The 9,737-nt window shown below is 37.3% G+C and overlaps 1 long non-coding RNA gene across 1 annotated transcript; it reads right to left on the reverse strand.

Annotated features, from left to right (window-relative positions):
* Positions 1–685: 685 nt before the first annotated feature.
* LOC143248245 (uncharacterized) lies at positions 686–9,440 on the reverse strand. The gene is made up of 3 exons (XR_013026838.1): positions 9,355–9,440; positions 6,587–6,697; positions 686–1,541 (listed from the first exon to the last, which is right to left on the reverse strand). It is a non-coding gene; the product is annotated as an uncharacterized LOC143248245 (long non-coding RNA).
* Positions 9,441–9,737: the final 297 nt, after the last annotated feature.

Genomic DNA, 9,737 nt, shown 5'->3' on the forward strand with positions numbered 1-9,737 from the left:
TTGGAGTAGTTCTTCATTATTTAAATAATGTGTTTTTCAGTTACGGTTTTCTTTCATTAAATATTTAATTTCGCACAAAGCTACTCGAGTGCTATCTGTGCTAGCCGTCCCTAATTTTGCAGTGTAAGACCAGAGGGAAGGCAGCTAGTCATCACCACCCACCGCCAACTCTTGGGCTACTCTTTTACCAACGAATAGTGGGATTGACCGTCACTTATAACGCCCCCACGGCTGAAAGGGCGAGCATGTTTGGCGCGACGGGGATGCGAACCCGCGACCCTCCGATTACGAGTCGCACGCCTTAACGCGCTTGGCCATGCCGGGCCCGAACATGAACTCTCAGTTGTGAGTCCATTAGGAAAGTTACTATAATCAGAGTGTTGTTTAACACAATGGAGCTACCCAGTCTCTGTTGAACGTGGAATCTGAACTCTGGTTGTATTAAAATATTAAACCTTCAATTAAAATAAAGTAAAGAACAACGTTTCGACCTTCTTAGGTCATCTTCAGGTCAACAAAGAGAGTTAGAATATCTTTGTTTCTAACGGGTTTCACATCGTCTTGAATTCCATCGCAAGTTCTGGTCCTCTACAAAACCATGAAAATTCTTGCGTCAAAAATGAATTCACTGTCTTTCAGTAGGGTGAGATAGTTCTCTTGATAGATTAGTAATAAAAACTGAAATGAATAAAATATTATATTTTATTTGTCATTTCTAGGGACCGGGCTGTCTACATACACTGTTATAATTACACATCTATTATAACACCAGGAAACAATCGCTCTGAGATTTAAGAAATAACGATTTAAAGGCACCGGTAGCTTCAAGCAATTAAGTATATCATAGAAGCAGGATTAAACGTATGTAAAAATCGTAATATTTTGGTATTTTTAGTGTAAGTTGCTTTAAGCACATCACATAGAAAAATAACCAAGAAATACAGCAAACGTTCCCAATTCCCTCTGGTGGAGTAATGAGTAATCTTTATTTTTTTTTCAATAAATTAAAAAGCCCAAAGCTTTAAGCTTAACCACGTGACTTAAATTATCTCACAACAATTTCAATAATCAAATATTATTACATCAAAGTTCAATTTATTAGCCCGTAAATTCTTTCATAACTGTAATGTTTTCGCTCAACTTAGTCAAGTCTGAGATGTCCAGAAAAATCCCGGAGATTTAAACAACTGACTTATCTTTTCAAAGTCCTGTTTGTAAACGTCATCCCACAGATATCTGTCTACTTTCACTGGTGCTCTTTATTCACATTTCACAGACGATTTTCAACGTTTGCCCATGTTCTCTGAGCACAACCTTTTGCAGCAGATATTTGCACGAACGTAGTTTTAGAAGTTCGTGTAATTTCTATAGTATGTCCTCCATATTACATTCAACTCCAACGTGTTAAAGGTTCAAATTAACTCTGATCGCATGAAGACGGAGCCATTATATCAGTTTTGGTAAGACTGCTAACACAATGTTTAACAATATCAGTTGAAGCCAAGCACGGTCAGAAGAGCCATTTGTGTCGCTGCACAGGCCTGAAAACAGAAAAAAACAACATAAAATTATCGATAAATTCAAAATTTACAGTCTTAAGAATATTTCTTCATTATAATAAATCTCACAAAGAATCAAAACTTAAACGACAAACAATTTAGCTACACGAGGGTTATCTGTGCTAGCTGTCCTTAATTTAGTAATGTAACACTAGAGGGAAGGCAGCTAGTCATCACCACCCACCATCAACTGTTGGGCTACTCTTTTACCAACGAATAGGAGGATTGACCGTCACCTTATAACGCCCCACAGCTGAAAAGGCAAGCATATTTGGTGTGACGGGGATTCGAACCCGCGATCCTCGGATTAGGAGTCAAGTGCCTTAACCACCTAACGATGTCGGGTCTGAAAGTGAGTGAAAACCAACAAGGACAAAAGAATTAGAAGTGGGTTTTCTAGCCCATAACCTTGAGAATGGGGGTTATACTAATATTTTGGTTGGATTTAGAATAGTATTACTAACATCTCAATATGTATATCCAAACACCACTTGGGGAACTCGAATTCTAGCTTCATGGACGTTTTTTCCTTGTCTCATCCATTGATGTGTTGTAGCTTTCTGAAACAACTATTGGTGTGTGATTTGTCCGCCTAGTGGCGCTGCGGTATGACTACGGACTCACACAGCTAGAAACAGGGTTTCTATAGCCGTGGTAGACAGATCATAGTCATCACTAATTACAGATGGCCCATTGTGTGGCTTTGTAATTTATTCCAAAACAACTATATCATTTCTATGTTGTTATACAGTTTTCTAAATCTGAAGTGCCAATCCTTGAAACAATTTCCTTCAGACTCAAGAGTTTAATATTCTTTTTGTGCGAAGTTTCATTAACCCTGAAACCTGAGAGAGCTATTTCACATTCAATAAATTCCATTATATCTTTTATTGTTTAGATATATTTCTAAGAATTTCAAGTATAACCATGACTTATAAACGGTTCAGTTTTTAACTAAGACAGTATTTTTTTTTCTTATAGCAGAGGCACATCGGGCTATCTGCTCAGCTCACCGAGGAGAATCGAATCCCTAATTTTAGCGTTGTAAATCCGGAGACATACCGCTGTATCAGCTACTGAGATAGTAAGAATCGTTCTGTCATATTTATTTGTAAGTATTTAACTTGGATCTGCCTACTTTAGAAAACATAAAATAACGGTAAACGTTATTATTAAGGTTATAGTATATTCAACATATTTTTACAGCATTATGCGCCTACTCGTCAGTACAGTCTACGGATTTACACCGCTAAAATCAGGGGTTCGATTCCACTCAATAAGCTCAGCAGATAGCCCGATGTGGCTTTGCTGTAAGAAAACACACACACACAAAGCATTATGTGAGACAAAACTTACTTAGCGTTCAGTAACTTTTCTATGTTATATTACATTATAGTCATTTCAATTCAGAGAGAAAAAACAATCAAACAGCTAATTACAAGATAAACATAAGAGATGACTTGTGTCGTAATCCATTGTCATATTGTCGTTTTAATACAAGATAAACATAAGAGATGACTTGTGTCGTAATCCACTGTCATATTGTCGGTTTAATACAAGATAAACATAAGAGATGACTTGTGTCGTAATCAAGTATCATATAAAAAAGATTCATGTATAAATTCTTGTCCAACAACTGATTGAAACGCATTAGTAAAATAACGCGTGTGTTTGTCTTTTAGGGTAAAGCCACGTGCGCCTATCTGCTGTGTGCACCGAGGGAAATCGAGCCCCACCTTCTTTCCGTTGTCTCTAAATGTATCACTGATACACTGGGGAAATCATCAAACATTCAGACAGATTTTCACCCCTTAAGGAAGAAATCCTGTCTTTAGAAATCACTCAGATTATCGGTTTCAAAACAAAAAGGGAAATTGATTCGCAATTTGAGTGTCACTCTTTCAGCCGTTGGGGCGTTATTACGTGATGTCAATCACACTATTCGTTAGTAAAAGAGTAGCCCAAGAGTTGGTGGTGGGTGGTGATGACTAGCTGCCTTCCATCTAGTCTTTCAGTGCTATTTCAAAACAAACAAACTAAAATGCCTACTGAAAACCCTCGGGTTTCTCAAGCGATTTTACGCTATACTCGCGATATTATATTCAGTAGCGAAAAATACGTCAGTGTTTATTCAAAAAAAGTTCTCTTTGAATACAAAAATTAAGTCTTTAGTAATGTTATTAGTTCGCAAGGATAACAAATACATGCCACTGTTCTTCCCTGATGTATGATTAATAACATGTAGTGGTTGCAACTCGCTATCCGACTGACAGAGTTCAATGGTATCTATGGCAACACAATTACTCTGAGCGGTGTGTAATTTAAACCCAACACGACAAAACATTTCTATGATAAAGTTTGTTTTTTGTTTTTGAATTTCGCGCAAAGATACTCGAGGGCTATCTGCGCTAGCCGTCCCTAAGTTAGCAGTGTAAGACTAGAGGGAAGGCAGCTAGTTATTATCACACACCGCCCTTTCTATATTGATGAGGGCAAAGGACGTTCTTACACGATGTGTCGTATACGATCGTGTTTTGGGTAAAGTGTGTAACTTAATAGTAGTATATACACCAAGAACAGACGATTTAGATTCTGTGACAGGGGACAGGACAATAAAACAATCGTTTGTATATAAAAAAACAACAAAAGAACAACAGTCGAAGGTTCGAGTCTTGTATGACTTCTTAAAGAACTTGATATATACCTTCACTTACTGGATTAATTGAAAGCCATACAAACCAAACAGCCAACCGTGATGTTTTCGATGCAACTGGAAAATCAATCACAGAGAATTCACGAAAAATATTTACAAAGCAAAATCAATTCATCTGAAACCTTACTTGGGTTCAAAGGTTAACATTACACAGAGTTTTTTTCGCAGAACTTTTTTTGTGACTTTTAAAAACAAAACAAAAACGTTGGTAGCTATAACTAAAACATAAATTTGGGAATATTTAAACCACTTCATGAAGACAACAAGTCTGTTGTTTTTTGTTTTTATTTGTTTTATTGCACACATCATTGGTTAGGTTAGTCGTCCCCATGGTACAGTGGTAAGTCTACGGATTTACAATGATAAAGTCAGGGGTTTCATTCCCCTCGGTGAACTCAGCAGGTCGTCTGATGTGGCTTTGCTATAAAAACACACACACATTGGTTAATCGTCCCCCTGGTACACTGGTAAGTCTACGGATTTACAATGCTAAAATCAAGGGTTCGATACCCCTTTTGTGGACTCAGCAGATAGTCTGATGTAGCTTTGCTATTAGAAAATACACACACAGACACTGGTTAGGCCACATTTATAATACTGTGTTCAGTCTTGTGTTCTTTACCTTAATGAAGACATTGAGCTGTTGGAACCTGGGATGGAGGGGTTCTCATATGAGGAGAGATTAAGTTCCTCAGAACTGTTTGAAAAAAGAAAAGTTAGAGGAGAACCGATTGTTGTGTTTAAAATTGTAAAAGGAATTTATAATGTTGATGCATTAACATTTTTCATACTTAATAATGTAATTATAGAACTAGAGAACAGAAATATTGCTTTAGACAATGTAGAAGCCATCATTAGTTGTTATTTTTCAAATAGGTTAGTCGGCCTGTTGAATGGGTGGCCTTTGGAGGCAGTGGGCTTAAAAGAAACCTCGATAGATATATCAATGATAAAGGCTGGCTTTAATTCTTTTTTTATAATTTGGCTTTTCTTAGTCAGGTCGATTGTTTTCCCTTAACATTATGTTACGTCATTTAATATTTTGGTAAATATTTGATTTCCACTACTAATGAGAGTGTCCGCTGAAATCTGGGGTTCGATTTCCCCGCGGTGCACATAACGAATTTCCCAACGTGTTTTAATACTACTAATGAGTCAAGAAAAACGATTTTACCTTTTAAACAAAGTATTAGAGACGTGTTTCACTGTCATTTTGATATTCTAAAGACCCGATAGAAATAGATCCATGGGCAGGATTGCTTTATCTTTTCTGTTTAACATATTAAAATCAAGAAATCAATTTATACCACTGCAGAACTAAATCTGTTGAATACGTGTTGTATGAGATACGGACGAAGGTTTTTCACGTATACGTGTATAATATACATTCTGTGAAAAAAGCACGCTATGTGAAAACAGACGCGCAACGCATGAAGTATCGTAAAAAATTGGAACGTTTGTTTTCCAGGTAGCATTTGCTCACGACGTTGTATGTTATCACGCTCTTGAAGACAGACCTTGCACGCGAACCATGATTACTTTCCAAGAAGAGGTGAAAATTGATTCGACGAGAGTCGCGCGCTCTCTCACACCCACAAACTCTTTCAACTCCGTCTTTATAATGACTAAGAAAAACCCGAAAAGAGTCGCTGACAGTGGCACAGCGAATGATAAATATATTCGAATCTTGAATACGTGGATGTTGGCAAACTTTTATCTCGTGCGCACGCTCAGAAAGGTGTGCGTGATGTTCACTATTCCAACCACATCTGGTGTCTAAAGAACACTGTTTTACATTAGAAAATTTAACAGAACTTTCCTAAATGTTTCAAAACGAAAGATAAAGACAAAGGTGCCCTCCTTACCCCACACGTGCATACAGATAATCCAAATATTTTTTTAAACCGGGGTTGCCGTCCTTAAGGAAAGGAAGAGCTGTTCTTCTTCCAGTGTCTGCATGCTTACAAAGGTAAAATCTGGTTTCAATACCCACGACAATCAGAAAACAAATATCACACTGAGTTAAGCCCAAATGTTTCCCTACTTACTTTAGAATATCCGGGTTATTTAGCTTCTCGGTAGCAACAGTTTTTAATTTTCTTATTTTAGAGTTGAAGTTCGTTTGTTTGAAACACAGCACAAAGCCACACAAAGGGCTGTCTGTGCTCTGCCCAACAAGGCTATTGAAACCCGGCAACTAGCGTTTCGAGTCCGCAGACATACTGCTATGCTCTGGGAGCTTTTATTTTGTTATATATATATATATTTATGTATATTTATTTATGACAGAATACAATTATCATAAAATACCCACTTTTACCACTAAGGCTAAAGGCGATAAATCCATCTCTACCCAGCCTGATGTTTCTCAAACAGACATCTGGACTTCGGAGAAATGAAAAGTTTTGTCATCTTCCGTAAACACCTGGAAGAAAATAAAAAATGTAGAAACAACAAGGAAAGTGATACAAAATAAGACTGCCTACTATATGTATATTTTATTTGAATATTAATTTAATAGAACCTCAAATCTGCACGTGTTATATGGCATTACCGTTTCGACATAAAATATTCTATTTCATTTTGTAATACTGCTTGCTTATTGGTTTGTTAGCCAGTTGGGCATCTTTTTTATTATGTGAAATGTGCCCATCACGGGTATCAAAACCCGAATGTTAGCGTCGTAAACCTGCAGACTTATCTCTGAGTCGTTGGAGGTATTTGTTTACTTCCTGAATCTAAGTCAAATAAGTCAATCAATTATTATACTCAGTGGTGTGCTACAGTTATTCTATTAACAACTGCTTTGTTTAATGTTTATGCCCGACAATCGAAACGCCAGAATAATCACAATTGAACATTCTGAATTTCTGGACAAACCGTCGAATTGGGTATAAAGAAACATTTATACGTATACTTATGAGTATGAACACAAATGTTGACAATTAGTAAGAAATATAGTTTGACGTAAAGTTTATTCTGTTTCTTGTTTTTGGAATTAACCTGTCTGTGCTCTGCCCACCACGGGTATCGAAACTCAATTTTTAGCGTTGTAAGTCCGCAGACATTCTGCTGTGCCACTAGGGGGCTAACCTGTCTGTGCTCTGCCAAACACGAGTATCGTAAGCTAGTTTCTAGTCTGCAGACATTCTGCTGAGCCACTGGGAGGCTAACCTGTCTGTGCTCTGCCCACCACGAGTATCATAAGTTAGTTTCTAGTCTGCAGACATTCTGCTGTGCCACTAGGGGGCTAACCTGTCTGTGCTCTGCCCAACACGAGTATCTTAAGCTAGTTTCTAGTCTGCAGACATTCTGCTGTGCCACTAGGGGGCTAACCTGTCTGTGCTCTGCCCAACACGAGTATCGTAAGCTAGTTTCTAGTCTTCAGACATTCTGCTGAGCCACTGGGGGGCTAACCTGTCTGTGGTCTGCCCACCACGAGTATCATAAGTTAGTTTCTAGTCTGCAGACATTCTGCTGTGCCACTAGAAGGCTAACCTGTCTGTGCTCTGCCCAACACGAGTATCGTAAGCTAGTTTCTAGTCTGCAGACATTCTGCTGTGCCACTAGGGGTGAAGAAAAAAGATGCGAGTTTTAATATTTAATTAAATTTAATATTAAATATTTGTTACTAATATTCCTAAGAGCTCAAAAACTTGAACCAGTAGAACATTATCAGTGAAACAAATCGTGTGTACTTTCTTCTATTAAAAAAAAACAACACGCATGGTGTGTGTTAATAAGTTGAAAACTGCTTTGAATGATGGGGAAAAACTGACAGAAAGGAACCCTAAGATTCTGTTATAAACGGCTGGGTATACAATCATTCAGAGGAGGGTCTTTTGTGTGCACAAGCGCTTAGACCGTGTTTATAAATGGTAGCTACTTAAAGAGGGCCCACTGTGGGCTAAAATGAATGTTATGCTGGTAACAGACAGAAAACGAATCGCTGGTGTGATACAGGCAGTTATCAGCCCACGAAACTAATACTATTGATGGTTACATTGTAAGTGATACAAGCACAAGTGATTTATTGGCTTATTACATACACAGAATGGTGCGGATGTTTGTTCACGTTTCAGATTGTGATGGAGTAAATTATTCTTGACTGAGACTTCATCAACTGGCTGGAATTTTCTGTAAAAGTTTTTTGCTAGTATCTTGACGAATTTTCTGCGCAGCAGATGCTAATCCGATAACAAACAAGACTGAACTTACGACGTATAAATTGTTCTGGGTAGGTTAAGAAATATGACTTGTTAATCGACTAATATAATTTTTCCTGTTATAAAATTTCGAAAGGAAATCTTTGAAAAATAGCATTATATATACTAAAATTGTTATTGAACTTAGAAATTTAAATTCATAACAAACAATTTTCAGTTATGTTTGATTACTTTCTTTGGTTGGATATTGTTTGTTTGAAATTCAGCACAAAGCGTCACAAGGGGTTATCTGTACTTTGCCCACTACAGGTATCGAAACCTGGTTTCTAGCAATATATGTATAATTGATTTGTAATCCGTGCGAGTTAACATTGTATTGAATGTATTTAAACAGCTGTATTTGGTGGCCCAACAGAAGGTCTGTGGACTTATAACGCTAAAAAGTGAGTTTCGATACCTGAGGTGGGCAGGTCACGGGTAGCCTTGAGTATTTTTACTATTTAGAAGTATTAAACAAGTAATCCGGTCGCGTTTCATTTGAAATACATTTAAAAAGTACAGTAATGAAGAGAGGTGACATTCAGTGAACACTTTTATCGAATAAGTTGTTACAATGAAACCTTGATCGAGATGAAACGAACCGAAAACGAAACTCTAATGACCGTACGAGAAGGAAGTGGTAGATAGAAGTGGCAGAAAAATAACCGTTTTTGAGAGCGAGAAAAGTGGCATACAACAGCTCAATACAGGCCGCAAGCACGTGCCGATGCATTATAATAGCAGGGTTATTCTAAACACAGGATAGGAGTAGTGACAGTTAGTCAAACACAGTGAGATCTAACAACCTTCTTTATATTCAGACCCACAAACTGGTCGAAAATAAAGGCTTCACCGAGACTAGAAAGAAACAACTTACAATGCAATATCTTCTCCGAGTCCTGAGTGCACTAGCAATGAGATAATAAGTCTGATTTTCTTTCCAACTGCCATGACACTGGAAACCTAAAAAAAGAAACGAAACCGTTAACTGTTTACTCTTTAGTGTTTTAGTTTTACAATTCATTTGATTACAGAGAGAGAGAGAGAGAGAAATATTTGTTCATTTACACTAAACAACAATAACACTGAATATGTCTTGGTGATAGCCTCACTTGACTGTCTGAACGGACACCTACTGGATGCAAAGAGAACAACAAAAAGTGATTGTGTCTGAAAAATATTGAAGTTAAATATGAAATACTTATTATGGTAAATGACGTTAAAAAATTGAAAATAAAGGTAAAATATCCTTAAGAATGA

Source organism: Tachypleus tridentatus, chromosome 4 (genome assembly GCF_004210375.1).
Source record: "Tachypleus tridentatus isolate NWPU-2018 chromosome 4, ASM421037v1, whole genome shotgun sequence".
Taxonomy (NCBI): domain Eukaryota; kingdom Metazoa; phylum Arthropoda; class Merostomata; order Xiphosura; family Limulidae; genus Tachypleus; species Tachypleus tridentatus.